Source organism: Lissotriton vulgaris, chromosome 6 (assembly GCF_964263255.1).
Source record: "Lissotriton vulgaris chromosome 6, aLisVul1.2, whole genome shotgun sequence".
Lineage (NCBI taxonomy): Eukaryota > Metazoa > Chordata > Amphibia > Caudata > Salamandridae > Lissotriton > Lissotriton vulgaris.
In genome coordinates this window covers 1,042,072,396-1,042,090,364 of record NC_141694.1, presented here as the reverse complement: position 1 = coordinate 1,042,090,364, position 17,969 = coordinate 1,042,072,396, and positions in this window count along the sequence as shown.

The window sequence follows — 17,969 nt, the reverse complement described above, 5'->3', positions numbered from 1 at the left end:
AATTTCAAATCCATGGCCCAACTGAAGTGGTTAATGTCCCCAATGTACTCAGAGTGAACATGGGGGATGTGGTGAAACAAAACATACGTTCTGATGATTGGGATGTTCAGGCCGTAGAATCATTATTTTCTGATTTAAAATATTATGCTGCCTTTGATGCTGAAGATTTGTATTTAGAATCTGCTAATTATGGTGATTTATTTTGCTTCCAACATTTTGGTAACCATTTCCTGCATAAAACAAGTTCCAGAAGGGGTACGGTAAATTACACACAGTGGGAACATTGCCCGGCACCATTACAAGGCAGCTCCAGTACATTTTTGAAAAAGTACACTTATTTTACCGACTTTAATCAATCAAGTCCTGAGTCCTTTTACTTTAAGATGACACAAAAGCCCATGTCCAAAGTTAGACTTACCGATACTAAATTGTTGTATTCGAAGTCCTTTCTAGACAGATTAGCTGCAGATGAATATGAGCTGTGGAAGGAAACCATTGACCTTAAATCGGTTTGGGGTTCTAAAAGTTGGCAGGTACAAGGCACTGAGGCTTTGCACCGTGCATGTCTCATCCCAGATCATATGTTGTTTTTAAATTCTACCATTTTTCAGACAACATGCTTTGGATTGGCTACTTCAAAAAATTAAATACCCCTTCTATTCCTGATTTAGAAGAATATTCGGGTTGGAATAATTATACACAGTTTTCCATTCGTGAATTGCAAACGTTACTGCACAATTCATCCTTCAATATATCGAGTTGGGATCCGAGGGATTGGCTGATGTGGCACAGAAGCTCTGATTCTTGCCAATGTCGCTTTTTAGGTTTAGCTGAAGGTTTTACACAAGTCAGGCCTCATCCACGTTTTGATGCTGACCATACTGTCACCACTTACTCAGTGGGCAAATTATGTCAGAATTGGCTACAACATTCTACATTAGCTGCTGTTAAATTACATCTTTCTAAGCTGACTGATGATGTGGATTTAAATGACTTCATAAAGGGCCCGGCTAATGGTAGATCTAAAAGGTGGATTTATGCTATTTACAATGAAATCTGGAAAACTTCACAGGTTGAGGCTGCTAAGCGCCTAAGAGCGATAGATCAAGCTAATTTGGAAAAAGTGCTTGCTGTTGTGGATACCAGTATTAACATGCTTTCTTCCCGCATTTATACATTGAATAATATTGGATCATCTGTTGTTGACATCGTACATGATGAAGTGTCTGTTTTGTACCATGGTCAAAATCAATTGCGTTCTATTATGCAATTTGCTTGGACCCTGCAGACGCTTAAGGCTGGTCATGTGCCTTGGAGTTACATGAACGTTTCCTCTCTTTTCGCCCCTTTTAATTTAACTGACAAACAACGTATACTTTCAATGCGTGATGCTTCATTTTCCATGTTACACATTGAGAGGTTGGAATCTTTACCGTTCTCTGTAGCTGAAGCTACTGCTGCTACGTGGCTTATCCACGGATTAATCACATTACCATTTGCCTTGTACAAGTTTACTAATTGTATGCGTTACATAGCTATTGGGAGATATGAACCATTAGGGAACTCATTCCTCCACGAGGCGTGGTCTCTTCCATTCACTTATAGATGCCTGAAAGACGGGAAAGAAGTGTATCTTAATGGGGAAGAATGCACAGAGTCTCCTGACCATTCATTGATATGCAGACACATCCAGTTACATGGTTCTTGTAATCAGGACCGGCCTAATTTAGCCTGTATTTTAAAAGGGACTCCAGTTCCTGCGATAGTTCCCACATTCACATTACTGGCGAATGGTAGTTATTTGCTGTTGAACAACGAGGAGTGTTATGGTTTAATTAAAAGGGTCGCTTATGTGGTAACTGTATCAGAACGTGTCGTCTGTTGCAAAAACGTTCTGTATCCCCCTACACATGGGAGATCAGCTGTTTCCATCTGGCCACACATCCCAACCTTGAAAGCAGAGTTCAATTGTATGACTAGAATAAGAGCCCTTTTGTCTCAAAAAGAAGTGGCCCTGAGTTCGGCCGAGAAACATACGTCCTTCACATAGCTAACACACGCACAGAGGTGCAGGCCCTTTTGAACACTGATTTACTGTTACATTTCAGTGAGCTGGTTCACCAAATCTTTAATGCCTCCTCCACTTCTGGCCTGGCTAATTTTTTTAAATTGGTTAGCAGTGGTCTCTTGACCTCATTCGAGAAGATATTTGGAATCATCCCTATCTTTTTCCATTCTATATTTTCGAGTCTGTTTGGCGGCTTCCCGGTTTTGCTGGCATTAGCTGCAGGCGTTTTGATTATATTTAGTTTTGTTAAACATGGATGCCCGTCCTGCGCTGGAAGCCGCAGAGCCCCTCCTACTGCTGTTTCGCAACCGGATGCTTGATTACTATGGCATCCTGCCGCTTGCGACTTTAAGCACTGCTTTTGGATTATCGTTTCGATTTTCCTATTTCACATGTGTCCAGCCTGTTTTTCATTGCCTGAGCTGCGATTTTTGCCCTTGATTTGTGTCTCTGCTTGACTGTGTCTCCTGACGTCGATTTTAATCATCTGATGAGCCCCGTAGTTGCTCACGAGTTGGTTTGTTCTGGCAAAAGGATTATGGCCTTGGCAGCGATGCATGGACTAATGGGTCATTGGAACATACTCACAGTGGTGCAGGAGTTCTTGGCACATAGCGTTCTGGAAAACCCACGAGTTGTCCTCTGATGCTGCTAGAGGATCCAATGCTGGAAGAGCACGTATGTTCTTTTCCACTGCTTAATTGGATGGCTGAACTGTTTTCGGATGATGACAGTGATTTCATTTTAGAAGCTGTTGCTGCATATTTTGCATATACGGTCCTGCCCTGAGATACCTCGGAAACTGTTTATTTAGGCACGTACCAGTTTGTATTTTTTGATGGTGCCTTTAGCTTATACTGAGTTTTTTTTTTTTACGCCCCAGGCCTATTGACTTTATACGCCCCAGGCCGATTTACTTTATCTTTGGGGGTTTTTGAACCTTTTATTTTGGCCTCTATAGGCCATCATGTATGCCTTTTCAGATTAGCTTAGCTCATTATTATTGAACTTTGCTTTCATGTAATACCCCTGTTCTGGTTTTACCTTGCCTTGCTTTTGTCCGTGCTTGTATCATTGGGGTGGTGTCATATAGCTACTTCTTTTCTATATACTGTGTTAAGTTAGCATGAGCTTATTAAATGTTTAAACGCCATTTTACCTTTGTGCCTCATTTTGCACACGACACATAATTGTTGATTTAGCTTTCAACCCAGAAGAGCTTTGTGATTTACTTGAGAAATAATATGTTATTGCTCTGATATCAGTTTTGCTCGGTACACTGTCTGCACAGTGAGTGCTGAAAGCTTCAAGGATAACTAAACACGATGTTGTTGTGAGGTCTGATCTTCGCATGTCCATAGACATAACACACATGCTGCTGCCAAAATCTGGCTCTAGGCGGGTTTTATATTGTTGTGCTGCACACACACGAGACACACTTGACAGTGCTTCGCATGCAGAGAGCTGGTGGAAGATGATGTGATCCTCTGCCACTGAGATTTTGAGGTATGGGCCCGCCCTGCTAAAACCCAAATGAGACCTTCATAGATATAAAATACTATGCTAAATAGGGAGGGTGTGAATTAGGTATTGTTAATTCCTATTCATTACAGCATCTTAGTATGCTGTCACCATTCGCCTTTTATGGACTAGTAACTATGCTGATAACTTTGTTGCTTATAATATGTTTGCTAGTATTGTACGAGATACTGCGTTTGAGAACCTTGCATTAGTAAATAAATATTTCGAACATGCACGTGTCCTCTTTTACTCCACGTTCTGGTTTGTAATGATTATATAACGAAAGAGTGTTCATGTGTTCCACGATACATGAGGTAATCTAAGTTCATGTTCTGATCTGTCTAAACATTGGGAGTTTGTTATGACCAATGAGACACTGAAGCTAGCTCGGTAAGGGGATTTTGGGTACTGAGGTAAGTTTTGGGCCATCCTAATTCACCGAGGTTCCAGGTCTCTATGCAAAGTTCTGTAGGAGAACGGAATTCCCGCTACAGGAGAGAGGGTGAAAATGTTTTTGAAATCTATACATAATCAATGAGAGACATAGTATCATGAACATTAGAAAAGAATGTGAATTCATAACAATCAGGATTACTAGTTCTCCAGGCATCATAGAGTGGACGAAAAGCAATAGCAGATTGAAATACTTTATGGGATTTATCAGGTTTAAATTTACAATCTGATTTTCAGTCAGAAAAAGGGTCACGCCAATTACTTTTTTTAAACTCTTTTTATTAACATTGCTCAATAGTCCATACTTTTCACGAAGTACATGCATTAATACACAGTGAGGTTTATACATCTCATCACTATGAGTTACAGTCACGAGGTAACAGGAGATTAGAGGAAACACATAGGAAAAGTTACCCTGGGTAAGCCTGGACGCCATGGTAAATTTGTAGAGCTGGTAACACTGCTCGGGTGTCACATTTCACCCTAGGCTGATAGGAACACGAAGAATGTATGAGGAATGTGTCTCTGGACTACATTGCCCAGAATGCTGAGGAAGAGTGTCCTCTCTTTATTTTCCTTTTCCTGTTTACTTGAACTCCTCCCATTTGTTCTCAGGTGCTAGTCACCTGATATCGGAATTTGGTTTCCTTCTTTGAAGAGACTATCTAGAGACACAAGCCTTTTTGTGAGAACAATCCACCCATCTTTTTGTATAAATGCCCTGCAGTCTGTGTAGCGATGAGGAGACGCCTTGAAACAAAAGCGCATTGCCGCGCTGGAAGACGCGCTAAGTGCGGCGAGGAAATGCCTGGAGAATAAATCACATTTCCCCGCTGGAGGCCGAGTTGTGTGAAAACAGGAAAACGCATTGCACTGTAGTGTTTGAAATAATATTTGCTTTTCTACAGCGCCTGAAGGCGCATTCAGAGGGAGCTCATCAGACTTGAAGAAAGCGCATGGCAGCGCTGTTCTTCAATTAACATTCAGTACACTGTAAGCTACCACGCATGGAATACGCTGTATGAATCCTAATACAGCCTTCCTTCATTTTTTGGATGTTAAAAGCCGTTGAGAGGCTCAGAGGCCAAAACGTCTTATGAATAAGAATAGGAAGACACAGCCACCTTTATCCAGTGAAATGCCTGATTGCAGCTAAGTACTTGGGTGTACCTTGTGGGGGTGAATTCTATATTCTCTGTGGGCCCGATTCACAGAATGAACTTAAGACTAAATCCTAAACTTACTACTATTTGGTATTCACAGAATGCACTTACTACTTTTGGGATTCACAGAGTGAACTTACGGCCCGGAGGCGGAGCTTGCGGCTTGGAGGCGGAGCTTCCGGCCCAGAGGTGGAGATTTCAGCCATGGCTAAATACCCACCTCCGAGCCGGAAGCTCCGCCCCCAAGCCGGAAACTCCGCCTCCGGGCCGGAATTTACGGCCTGAGTGCGGACGTAAAGTTAGTAGTCTTAAATCTATTCTGTGAATACTGAAAGTAGTAAGTTCATTCTGTGAATCCCGAAAGTAGTAAGTTCACTTTGTGAATCCCGAAAGTAGTAAGTGCATTCTGTGAATACCAAATAGTAGTAAGTTTAGGATTTAGTCTTAAGTTCATTCTGTGAATCGGTCCCTGTGTTTCAGAGTATATATTTCACAAAGAACACAAAGAAGCAATACTTGTTTTCTTTTCTGCTTTATTTTTACCTTTTGTGCCTTTTTTCATGAAGAATACATGTGGCAGCTTGAAATGTAAGTGTATTATCTCACATTATTATATTGATATACATTAGAGAGAGTGTGGATGTGTATATGATATATTATATCTCTCCAACAGAAATCACGGGCGATACTAGGAGTGAGGTCTATACAACTCCCAACCACCTTTCCGTTGATTATTCAAAATGCTGCAACTTTATTGTTTTGTTTATCCCTTTTTTCCCCTTTCCCAGATGTGGTACAGTCTGTTGAGTTCGCTAGTACTCACAGGTGGTTCCATATAGGGTAAGTGGAGGAATAGCATTGTTCATCGCTCCAGCTGTATCCGGCTGAACAGGTTAGTGGTAACCTGTATGTATGTCATGACAGAGTCACAAGCCCACGGTTCACTACAGCCTGAGCGATGGACACTAACACTGTTCTTACATCAGTGTTGGAAACATGTTGGAAACATAATTATGAACTTCATTATAGTTTTCCTTTGACAACTTTAGAAAACTAATTAATGATAGGAGTATTCATTTGATACAATATCTCTTGGTCTAGTGGTCGTGAGGTTTTACTCACCTGTATTCATCCCCTCCTTTTACCAATAGAGCGGCGCCCCCTGATCCTGAGCTGTAGTCAGGTGAGGTGAGGAGCATACCTCTCATACCCAAGGTGAGTTGGAGGATTTTCCCACATTTTTGGACTGGGTGATTTGGTGCCAACACCCCTAAGGGCTATGATAAATGTAGCTCTTCTTTGACAGATAAGCACATCTTTTATGTATTGTGTTATCTCTTTCTCTGTTTGTTTTTCCTGTCTTTTCCTGATTTCTCCTGCTTGTGAACATCTACCCACCCTACAAGAGGAGTGAGAGGACAAACTGAGGTGATATCATTATCATTTTCTTCACATACACCTTTTTGTGGCAGTAGCAAAGTTATTAATGGTCCTGAGGAAGCAGTAGATACCATTTTGGATCAATAAATCTCCAGAAACATGTCGACCTGATACTCTATCCAGTAGATATTTGTTAGAAACTACTGTCTTTTTGCACCTTTAGCTTTTAATATTTGGCAGCGGACAGCTTATGAATAAAGTTGTTGTTGCGCCCGCTACCCAAATTTTAATAGAGCACTTTTTCCTTTTATCACTCATATTGTTTCGAGTTTTGCACTGCTTTTCAGTTACCACACATATAAAGAGAGTCCTGTTTTACAAACAGATAGACACCACGCAACAAGAACTGTATGTATTGTCTACAACAAGGACTCCTAACTATGTGAAGCGGCCCAAATGATGATAAAAGGGCGGTACAGTGTGCGTAACTGATGGGAACTTATCACACAGATGTAAGTCCCGTTGTATGCTATATACATCTTATAGGATACACAATTAACAGGCCTAGACATCTTCAACAAACACAGTATTTATTATCTATTTTTTAGACCCACAGTTATTCTTTAGTAGTTCAGTGTCTTGTTCAGGGGATTATGACTGTGCTTTAGGTCTTATAACCTTACCTGGGACCCTCTTTCCTAATCTCATTTTGTTAATAGTGTCTTGAATTTAAACATCATTGAGGGCATGGATGGCATGGGATTGTGGTGATGTTTGAGTGTTTTTCGAATTTTTGGGGTGTTGTTGGGGCCTGGTCATGTGTGTGGTGGCCATTTTGAGGCCTGGTGCAGGCAAGGCCTGGCCATGTGGTGGGGGTCAAGAGCCATTTTGAAGCCAGGGAGTGTGCTCAGGCCTGCACCCAGTTTGCCTTGCTTTCAACCATTATGCCCAGTGGTACTCAGTGGTGCATGGGCCTAGTCTTTCTGTGGGGTGTCTTGAATTCGAACATCATTGAGGGCATGGATGGCATTGGATTGTGGTGATTGTTTGGTGTTTTTTTACTTTTTGGGGTGGTGTTGGGGCCTGGCCATGTGGGTGGGGGCCATTTTGAGGCCTGGTACAGGCAGGGCCTGGCCATGTGGTGGGGGCAAGGAGCCATTTTGAAGCCAGGCAGTGTGCTCAGGCCTGCACCCAGTTTGCCTTGCTTTCAAACATTATGCCAAGGGGTACTCAGTGGTGCATGGGCCTAGACTTTATCTGGGGTGTCTTGAATTTAAACATCATTGAGGGCATGGATGGCATGGGATTGTGGTGATTTTTGAGTGTCTTTCGACTTTTTAACTTAATTCTCATTTATGTCATGGAATTTTAGCTCACTGTTATATGTTGATTTATTTTTAAATTTTGGGGTGCCTGTAAAGCCTCACTAGCCAGTAGGCCCAGGTGTATTGAGTGGTGCATGGGCCTAGTCTTTCTGTGGGGTGTCTTGACATTAAACATCATTGAGAGCATGGATGGCATGGGATTGTGGTGATTTTTGAGGGTTTTGTTTTACTTTTTGGGGTGTTGTTGGGGCCTGACCATGTGGGTGGAGGTCATTTTGAGGCCTGGTACAGGCAGGGCCTGGCCATGTGGTGAGGGTCAAGGGGCCATTTTGAAGCCAGGCACTGTGCTCAGGCCTGCACCCAGTTTGCCTTGCTTTCAACCATTATGCCCAGGGGCACTCAGTGGAGCATGAGCCTAGTCTTTCTCTGGGGTGTCTTGAATTTAAACATCATTGAGGGCATGGATGGCAAGGGATTGTGGTGATGTTTGAGTGTTTTTCAACTTTTTGGGGTGTTGTTGGGGCCTAGCCATGTGGGTGGGGGCCATTTTGAAGCCTGGTACAGGCAGGGCCTGGCCATATGGTGGGGGCAAGGGGCCATTTTGAAGCCAGGCAGTGTGCTCAGGCCTGCACCCAGTTTGCCTTGCTTTCAACCATTATGCCCAGGGGTACTTAGTGGTGCATGGGCCTAGTCTTTCTCTGTGGTGTCTTGAATTTAAACACCATTGAGGGCATGGATGGCATGGGATTGTGGTGATTTTGAGTGTTTTTCGACTGTTTGGGGTGTTGTTGGGGCCTGGCCATGTGGGTGGGGGCCATTTTGAGGCCTGGTACAGGCAGGGCTTGGCCATGTGGTGGGGGTCAAGGGGCCATTTTGAAGCCAGGCACTGTGCTCAGGCCTGCACCAGTTTGCCTTGCTTTCAACCATTATGTCCAGGGGTACTCAGTGGTGTATGGGCCTAGTCTTTCTGTGGGGTGTCTTTAATTTAAACATCATTGAGGGCATGGATGGTATGGGATTGTGGTGATTTTTGAGTGTTTTTCGACTTTTTGGGGTGTTGTTGGGGCCTGGCCATGTGGGTGGGGGCCATTTTGAGGCCTGGTACAGGCAGGGCCTGGCCATGTAGTGGGGGTCAAGGGGCCATTTTGAAGCCACACAGTGTGCTCAGGCCTGCACCCAGTTTGCCTTTCTTTCAACCATTATGCCCAGGGGTACTCAGTGGCGCATGGGCCTAGTCTTTCTCTGGGGTGTCTTGAAATTGAACATCATTGAGGGCATGGATGGCATTGGATTGTGGTGAATTTTTGAGTGTTTTTTGACTTTTTGGGGTGGTGTTGGGGCCTGGCCATGTGGGTGGGGGCCATTTTGAGGCCTGGTACAGGCAGGGCCTGGCCATGTGGTGGGGGCAATGGACCATTTTGAAGCCAGGCAGTGTGCTCAGGCCTGCACCCAGTTTGCCTTGCTTTCAAACATTATGCCAAGGGGTACTCAGTGGTGCATGGGCCTAGACTTTATCTGGGGTGTCTTGAATTTAAACATCATTGAGGGCATGGATGGCATGGGATTGTGGTGATTTTTGAGTGTCTTTCGACTTTTTAACTTAATTCTTATTTATGTCATGGAATTTTAGCTCACTGTTATATGTTGATTTATTTTTAAATTTTGGGGTGCCTGTAAAGCCTCACTAGCCAGTAGGCCCAGGTGTATTGAGTGGTGCATGGGCCTAGTCTTTCTGTGGGGTGTCTTGACATTAAACATCATTGAGAGCATGGATGGCATGGGATTGTGGTGATTTTTGAGGGTTTTGTTTTACTTTTTGGGGTGTTGTTGGGGCCTGACCATGTGGGTAGAGGTCATTTTGAGGCCTGGTACAGGCAGGGCCTGGCCATGTGGTGAGGGTCAAGGGGCCATTTTGAAGCCAGGCACTGTGCTCAGGCCTGCACCCAGTTTGCCTTGCTTTCAACCATTATGCCCAGGGGCACTCAGTGGAGCATGAGCCTAGTCTTTCTCTGGGGTGTCTTGAATTTAAACATCATTGAGGGCATGGATGGCAAGGGATTGTTGTGATGTTTGAGTGTTTTTCAACTTTTTGGGGTGTTGTTGGGGCCTAGCCATGTGGGTGGGGGCCATTTTGAAGCCTGGTACAGGCAGGACCTGGCCATATGGTGGGGGCAAGGGGCCATTTTGAAGCCAGGCAGTGTGCTCAGGCCTGCACCCAGTTTGCCTTGCTTTCAACCAATATGCCCAGGGGTACTTAGTGGTGCATGGGCCTAGTCTTTCTCTGTGGTGTCTTGAATTTAAACACCATTGAGGGCATGGATGGCATGGGATTGTGGTGATTTTGAGTGTTTTTCGACTGTTTGGGGTGTTGTTGGGGCCTGGCCATGTGGGTGGGGGCCATTTTGAGGCCTGGAACAGGCAGGGCTTGGCCATGTGGTGGGGGTCAAGGGGCCATTTTGAAGCCAGGCACTGTGCTCAGGCCTGCACCAGTTTGCCTTGCTTTCAACCATTATGTCCAGGGGTACTCAGTGGTGTATGGGCCTAGTCTTTCTGTGGGGTGTCTTTAATTTAAACATCATTGAGGGCATGGATGGCATGGGATTGTGGTGATTTTTGAGTGTTTTTCGACTTTTTGGGGTGTTGTTGGGGCCTGGCCATGTGGGTGGGGGCCATTTTGAGGCCTGTTACAGGCAGGGCCTGGCCATGTAGTGGGGGTCAAGGGGCCATTTTGAAGCCACACAGTGTGCTCAGGCCTGCACCCAGTTTGCCTTTCTTTCAACCATTATGCCCAGGGGTACTCAGTGGCGCATGGGCCTAGTCTTTCTCTGGGGTGTCTTGAAATTGAACATCATTGAGGGCATGGATGGCATTGGATTGTGGTGAATTTTTGAGTGTTTTTTGACTTTTTGGGGTGGTGTTGGGGCCTGGCCATGTGGGTGGGGGCCATTTTGAGGCCTGGTACAGGCAGGGCCTGGCCATGTGGTGGGGGCAATGGACCATTTTGAAGCCAGGCAGTGTGCTCAGGCCTGCACCCAGTTTGCCTTGCTTTCAAACATTATGCCCAGGGGTACTCAGTGGTGCATGGGCCTAGACTTTTTCTGGGGTGTCTTGAATTTAAGCATCATTGAGGGCATGGCTGGCATGGGATTGTGGTGATTTTTTAGTGTTATTCGACTTTTTAACTTAATTCTCATTTATGTCATGGAATTTTAGCTCACTGTTATATGTTGAATTTTTTTTTTAAATGTTGGGGTGCCTGTAAAGCCTCACTAGCCAGTAGGCCCGGGTTTAGTGAGTGGTGCATGGGCCTAGACTTTATCTGGGGTGTCTTGAATTTAAACATCATTGAGGGCATGGATGGCATGGGATTGTGGTGATTTTTGAGTGTCTTCCGACTTTTTAACTTAATTCTCATTTATGTCATGGAATTTTAGCTCACTGTTATATGTTGATTTATTTTTAAATTTTGGGGTGCCTGTAAAGCCTCACTAGCCAGTAGGCCCAGGTGTATTGAGTGGTGCATGGGCCTAGTCTTTCTGTGGGGTGTCTTGAAATTAAACATCGTTGAGAGCATGGATGGCATGGGATTGTGGTGATTTTTGAGGGTTTTGTTTTACTTTTTGGGGTGTTGTTGGGGCCTGACCATGTGGGTGGAGGTCATTTTGAGGCCTGGTACAGGCAGGGCCTGGCCATGTGGTGAGGGTCAAGGGGCCATTTTGAAGCCAGGCACTGTGCTCAGGCCTGCACCCAGTTTGCCTTGCTTTCAACCATTATGCCCAGGGGCACTCAGTGGAGCATGAGCCTAGTCTTTCTCTGGGGTGTCTTGAATTTAAACATCATTGAGGGCATGGATGGCAAGGGATTGTGGTGATGTTTGAGTGTTTTTCAACTTTTTGGGGTGTTGTTGGGGCCTAGCCATGTGGGTGGGGGCCATTTTGAAGCCTGGTACAGGCAGGGCCTGGCCATATGGTGGGGGCAAGGGGCCATTTTGAAGCCAGGCAGTGTGCTCAGGCCTGCACCCAGTTTGCCTTGCTTTCAACCATTATGCCCAGGGGTACTCAGTGGTGCATGGGCCTAGTCTTTCTCTGTGGTGTCTTGAATTTAAACACCATTGAGGGCATGGATGGCATGGGATTGTGGTGATTTTGAGTGTTTTTCGACTGTTTGGGGTGTTGTTGGGGCCTGGCCATGTGGGTGGGGGCCATTTTGAGGCCTGGTACAGGCAGGGCTTGGCCATGTGGTGGGGGTCAAGGGGCCATTTTGAAGCCAGGCACTGTGCTCAGGCCTGCACCAGTTTGCCTTGCTTTCAACCATTATGTCCAGGGGTACTCAGTGGTGTATGGGCCTAGTCTTTCTGTGGGGTGTCTTTAATTTAAACATCATTGAGGGCATGGATGGCATGGGATTGTGGTGATTTTTGAGTGTTTTTCGACTTTTTGGGGTGTTGTTGGGGCCTGGCCATGTGGGTGGGGGCCATTTTGAGGCCTGGTACAGGCAGGGCCTGGCCATGTAGTGGGGGTCAAGGGGCCATTTTGAAGCCACACAGTGTGCTCAGGCCTGCACCCAGTTTGCCTTTCTTTCAACCATTATGCCCAGGGGTACTCAGTGGCGCATGGGCCTAGTCTTTCTCTGGGGTGTCTTGAAATTGAACATCATTGAGGGCATGGATGGCATTGGATTGTGGTGAATTTTTGAGTGTTTTTTTGACTTTTTGGGGAGGTGTTGGGGCCTGGCCATGTGGGTGGGGGCCATTTTGAGGCCTGGTACCGGCAGGGCCTGGCCATGTGGTGGGGGCAAGGGGCCATTTTGAAGCCAGGCAGTGTGCTCAGGCCTGCACCCAGTTTGCCTTGCTTTCAAACATTATGCCCAGGGGTACTCAGTGGTGCATGGGCCTAGACTTTTTCTGGGGTGTCTTGAATTTAAGCATCATTGAGGGCATGGATGGCATGGGATTGTGGTGATTTTTGAGTGTTATTCGACTTTTTAACTTAATTCTCATTTATGTCTTGGAATTTTAGCTCACTGTTATATGTTGAATTTTTTTTTAAAATGTTGGGGTGCCTGTAAAGCCTCACTAGCCAGTAGGCCCAGGTTTAGTGAGTGGTGCATGGGCCTAGTCTTTATGTGGGGTGTCTTGAATTTAAACATCATTGAGAGCATGGATGGCATGGGATTGTGGTGATTTTTGAGTGTTTTTTTCACTTTTTGGGGTGTTGTTGGGGCCTGACCATGTGGGTGGGGGCCATTTTGAGGCCTGGTACAGGCAGGGCCTGGCCATGTGGTGGGGGTCAAGGGGCCATTTTAAAGCCAGGCACTGTGCTCGGGCCTGCACCCAGTTTGCCTTGCTTTCAACCATTATGCCCAGGGGTACTCAGTGGAGCATGAGCCTAGTCTTTCTCTGGGGTGTCTTGAATTTAAACATCATTGAGGGCATGGATGGCATGGGATTGTGGTGATGTTTGAGTGTTTTTCAACTTTTTGGGGTGTTGTTGGGGCCTAGCCATGTGGGTGGGGGCCATTTTGAAGCCTGGTACAGGCAGGGCCTGGCCATGTGGTGGGGGCAAGGGGCCATTTTGAAGCCAGGCAGTGTGCTCAGGCCTGCACCCAGTTTGCCTTGCTTTCCACCATTATGCCCAGGGGTACTCAGTGGTGCATGGGCCTAATCTTTCTCTGGGGTGTCTTGAATTTAAACATCATTGAGGGCATGGATTGCATGGGATTGTGGTGATTTTGAGTGTTTTTCAACTGTTTAGGGTGTTGTTGGGGCCTGGCCATGTGGGTGGGGGCCATTTTGAGGCCTGGTGCAGGCAGGGCTTGGCCATGTGGTGGGGGTCAAGGGGCCATTTTGAAGCCAGGCACTGTGCTCAGGCCTGCACCCAGTTTGCCTTGCTTTCAACCATTATGTCCAGGGGTACTCAGTGGTGTATGGGCCTAGTCTTTCTGTGGGGTGTCTTTAATTTAAACATCATTGAGGGCATGGATGGCATGGGATTGTGGTGATTTTTGAGTGTTTTTCAACTTTTTGGGGTGTTGTTGGGGCCTGGCCATGTGGGTGGGGGCCATTTTGAGGCCTGGTACAGGCAGGGCCTGGCCATGTAGTGGGGGTCAAGGGGCCATTTTGAAGCCACACAGTGTGCTCAGGCCTGCACCCAGTTTGCCTTTCTTTCAACCATTATGCCCAGGGGTACTCAGTGGCGCATGGGCCTAGTCTTTCTCTGGGGTGTCTTGAAATTGAACATCATTGAGGGCATGGATGGAATTGGATTGTGGTGAATTTTTGAGTGTTTTTTTACTTTTTGGGGTGGTGTTGGGGCCTGGCCATGTGGGTGGGGGCCATTTTGAGGCCTGGTACAGGCAGGGCCTGGCCATGTGGTGGGGGCAAGGGGCCATTTTGAAGCCAGGCAGTGTGCTCAGGCCTGCACCCAGTTTGCCTTGCTTTCAACCATTATGCCCAGGGGTACTCAGTGGTGCATGGGCCTAGACTTTTTCTGGGGTGTCTTGAATATAAACATCATTGAGGGCATGGATGGCATGGGATTGTGGTGATTTTTGAGTGTTATTCGACTTTTTAACTTAATTCTCATTTATGTCATGGAATTTTAGCTCACTGTTATATGTTGAATTTTGTTTTCAAATGTTGGGGTGCCTGTAAAGCCTCACGAGCCAGTAGGCCCAGGTGTAGTGAGTGGTGCATGGGCCTAGTCTTTCTGTGGGGTGTCTTGAATTTAAACATCATTGAGAGCATGGATGGCATGGGATTGTGGTGATTTTTGAGTGCTTTTTTCATTTTTTGGGGTGTTGTTGGGGCCTGACCATGTGGGTGGGGGCCATTTTGAGGCCTGTTACAGGCAGGGCCTGGCCATGTGGTGGGGGTCAAGGGGCCATTTTAAAGCCAGGCACTGTGCTCAGGCCTGCACCCAGTTTGCCTTGCTTTCAACCATTATGCCCAGGGGTACTCAGTGGAGCATGAGCCTCGTCTTTCTCCGGGTTGTCTTGAATTTAAACATCATTGAGGGCATGGATGGCATGGGATTGTGGTGATGTTTGAGTGTTTTTCAACTTTTTGGGGTGTTGTTGGGGCCTAGCCATGTGGGTGGGGGCCATTTTGAAGCCTGGTACAGGCAGGGCCTGGCCATGTGGTGGGGGCAAGGGGCCATTTTGAAGCCAGGCAGTGTGCTCAGGCCTGCACCCAGTTTGCCTTGCTTTCCACCATTATGCCCAGGGGTACTCAGTGGTGCATGGGCCTAGTCTTTCTCTGGGGTGTCTTGAATTTAAACATCATTGAGGGCATGGATGGCATGGGATTGTGGTGATTTTGAGTGTTTTTCGACTATTTGGGGTGTTGTTGGGGCCTGGCCATGTGGGTAGGGGCCATTTTGAAGCCTGGTACAGGCAGGGCTTGGCCATTTGGTGGGGGTCAAGGGGCCATTTTGTAGCCAGGCACTGTGCTGAGGCCTGCACCCAGTTTGCCTTGCTTTCAACCATTATGTCCAGGGGTACTCAGTGGTGTATGGGCCTAGTCTTTCTGTGGGGTTTCTTTAATTTAAACATAATTGAGGGCATGGATGGCATTGGATTGTGGTGATTTCTGAGTGTTTTTTGACTTTTTGGGGTGTTGTTGGGGCCTGGCCATGTGGGTGGGGGCCATTTTGAGGCCTGGTACAGGCAGGGCCTGGCCATGTGGTGGGGGTCAAGGGGCCATTTTGAAGCCCGGCAGTGTGCTCAGTCCTGCACCCAGTTTGCCTTGCTTTCAACCATTATGCCCAGTGGTACTCAGTGGTGCATGGGCCTTGTCTTTCTGTGGGGTGTCTTGAATTTAAACATCATTGAGGGCATGGATGGTATGGGATTGTGGTGATTTCTGAGTGTTTTTCGACTTTTTGGGGTGTTGTTGGGGCCTGGCCATGTGGGTTAGGGGCATTTTGAGGCCTGGAACAGGCAGGGCCTGGCCATGTGCTGGGGGTCAAGGGGCCATTTAGAAGCCAGGGAGTTTGCTCAGGCCTGCACCCAGTTTGCCTTGCTTTCAACCATTATACCCAGTGGTACTCAGTGGTGCATGGGCCTAGTCTTTCTGTGGGGTGTCTTGAATTTAAACATCATTGAGGGCATGGATGGCATGGGATTGTGGTGATTTTTGAGTGTTTTGCGACTTTTTGGGGTGTTGTTGGGGCCTGGCCATGTGGGTGGGGGCCATTTTGAGGCCTGGTACAGGCAGGGCCTGGCCATGTGGTGTGGGTCAAGGGGCCATTTTGAAGCCAGGCACTGTGCTCAGGCCAGCACCCAGTTTGCCTTGCTTTCATTCATTATGCCCAGGGGTACTCAGTGGTGCATGGGCCTAGTCTTTCTGTGGGGTGTCTTGAATTTAAACATCATTGAGGGCATGGATGGCATGGGATTGTGGTGATTTGTGAGTGTTTTTCGACTTTTTGGGGTGTATAACTGATGGTCCTCTGGCTTCCATTGCTTTTAGGTGCACAAGAGAACCGCCAGTGTCAGGAAGAACTCCTGCAGCGGTGTATGCAGCACAACATCACATGACGTCACATGTGGCCACAGACAAGACAGGTCTGCAACTCATGCAACTGCGGCCTGCTGTTCTGACATCTGAAGATGGCCCCAAAGAAAGGTGGCCGTAGCGCCTCAGCGAAAAAAGTTCCCAGTGCCACTGCCAGTAAGAAGAAGCAGAAGAAGCAAGTGGCACCACCTACCAAGGGGACTGGTGTGCCCACCGACACCTTTTTTGGGAAAAAAAACTACGCCTGCAGCAGCAGCGGTGTCCGCCGGGAACCAAGCTGGAAGCAGCACCTCCGCTTCATTGGGCTCAGTGCCACCACGCCAACTTACGTCCAAGACCACCATGAGTGCTGCTGCGGCAGCCACTTTGGTTGTTGAATCACCATCGACCAGCGATTTTGGCTCATCACAAGAAAGTACCATCCAATCAACATCGGCTGTAACTCAGCTGACGAGTGTTCAACAACCACAGCCACAAACATAGGTGCAACTAGTACAAGCGCAAGTACATGGGCAAGGAGTGGCGCAAGTACAGCAGCAAGGAGAGGCGCAAGTAGAGTCGCAAGGAGAGGCGCAATTACAGCCGTAAGGAGAGGCGCAAGTAGAGCCGCAAGGAGAGGCGCATGGACAGGTGCATGGAGAGGTGCGACTAGAGGTTCATGGAGCGGCACAACTGCCTACAACGCTTGTTTCTCCAGAAGTAGGGGCACATCAGGAAATTGCTATTCAAGAGGAGGTATCATCTGAGGAATTCACTCCTCCTGATGATGATCCAATATCTTTCAGATCCCCAGCAAGAAAAAGCTCAAGGAGGGCTACTAAAAGTTCTTCTTCAAGCCCCCTTCCTTTTGATGATCTTGATGTTGATTGGAACTCGTGAACCAAACAAATTAATCTGAGGGTCCAAGGGCGAGTTTAATGACCCACACTAGGTACATGCCCCAGAACCATATATCTCAACACACAAAGGGTACCTAGAGGTCAAAACGAATATGTCATTCAACTATGGACACCAACCCCAACACCATACAGATAGCAAAGTGGGAACAGACAGTGCGGACTAGGTGTGATAGTGACTGAGTTAAGACTCAAGGGCATAGGGAAAAATACCCATCAGAAGCCACACAGTACCGCCCTCTTTCACATCATTTGGGTACTCCTTGCCCAGGAGGCATAACAAAACGGCCGGTCAGATGTTACCATGACCAGATGTGAATATGAAGGAAACATGTCAGTGGAGGGAGGTTTAATTAGAATTATCAGTGTTGATGTGGCAACTGAAAAAAGCAGTGTAAAGTGAATAGAAAGTAAGTAGTGAAAAAAAATTAACATTGGATGGGCTGGGTAGATGTCAATGATTTATTATTATCTCCCGGTCCCCCAAAACTAAAAAACTAAAAAACAAGTGCAAACACAGATTTGACATAATATCCGTGATCAGTAGTGGTCAACATGTTTCAGCATATCTAAGAAATAGTTTCATGCATTCGTCAGGACCCGTTGTGAATTAACTACTGCTTTTTGTGAAAAGTAAAAGATATCACC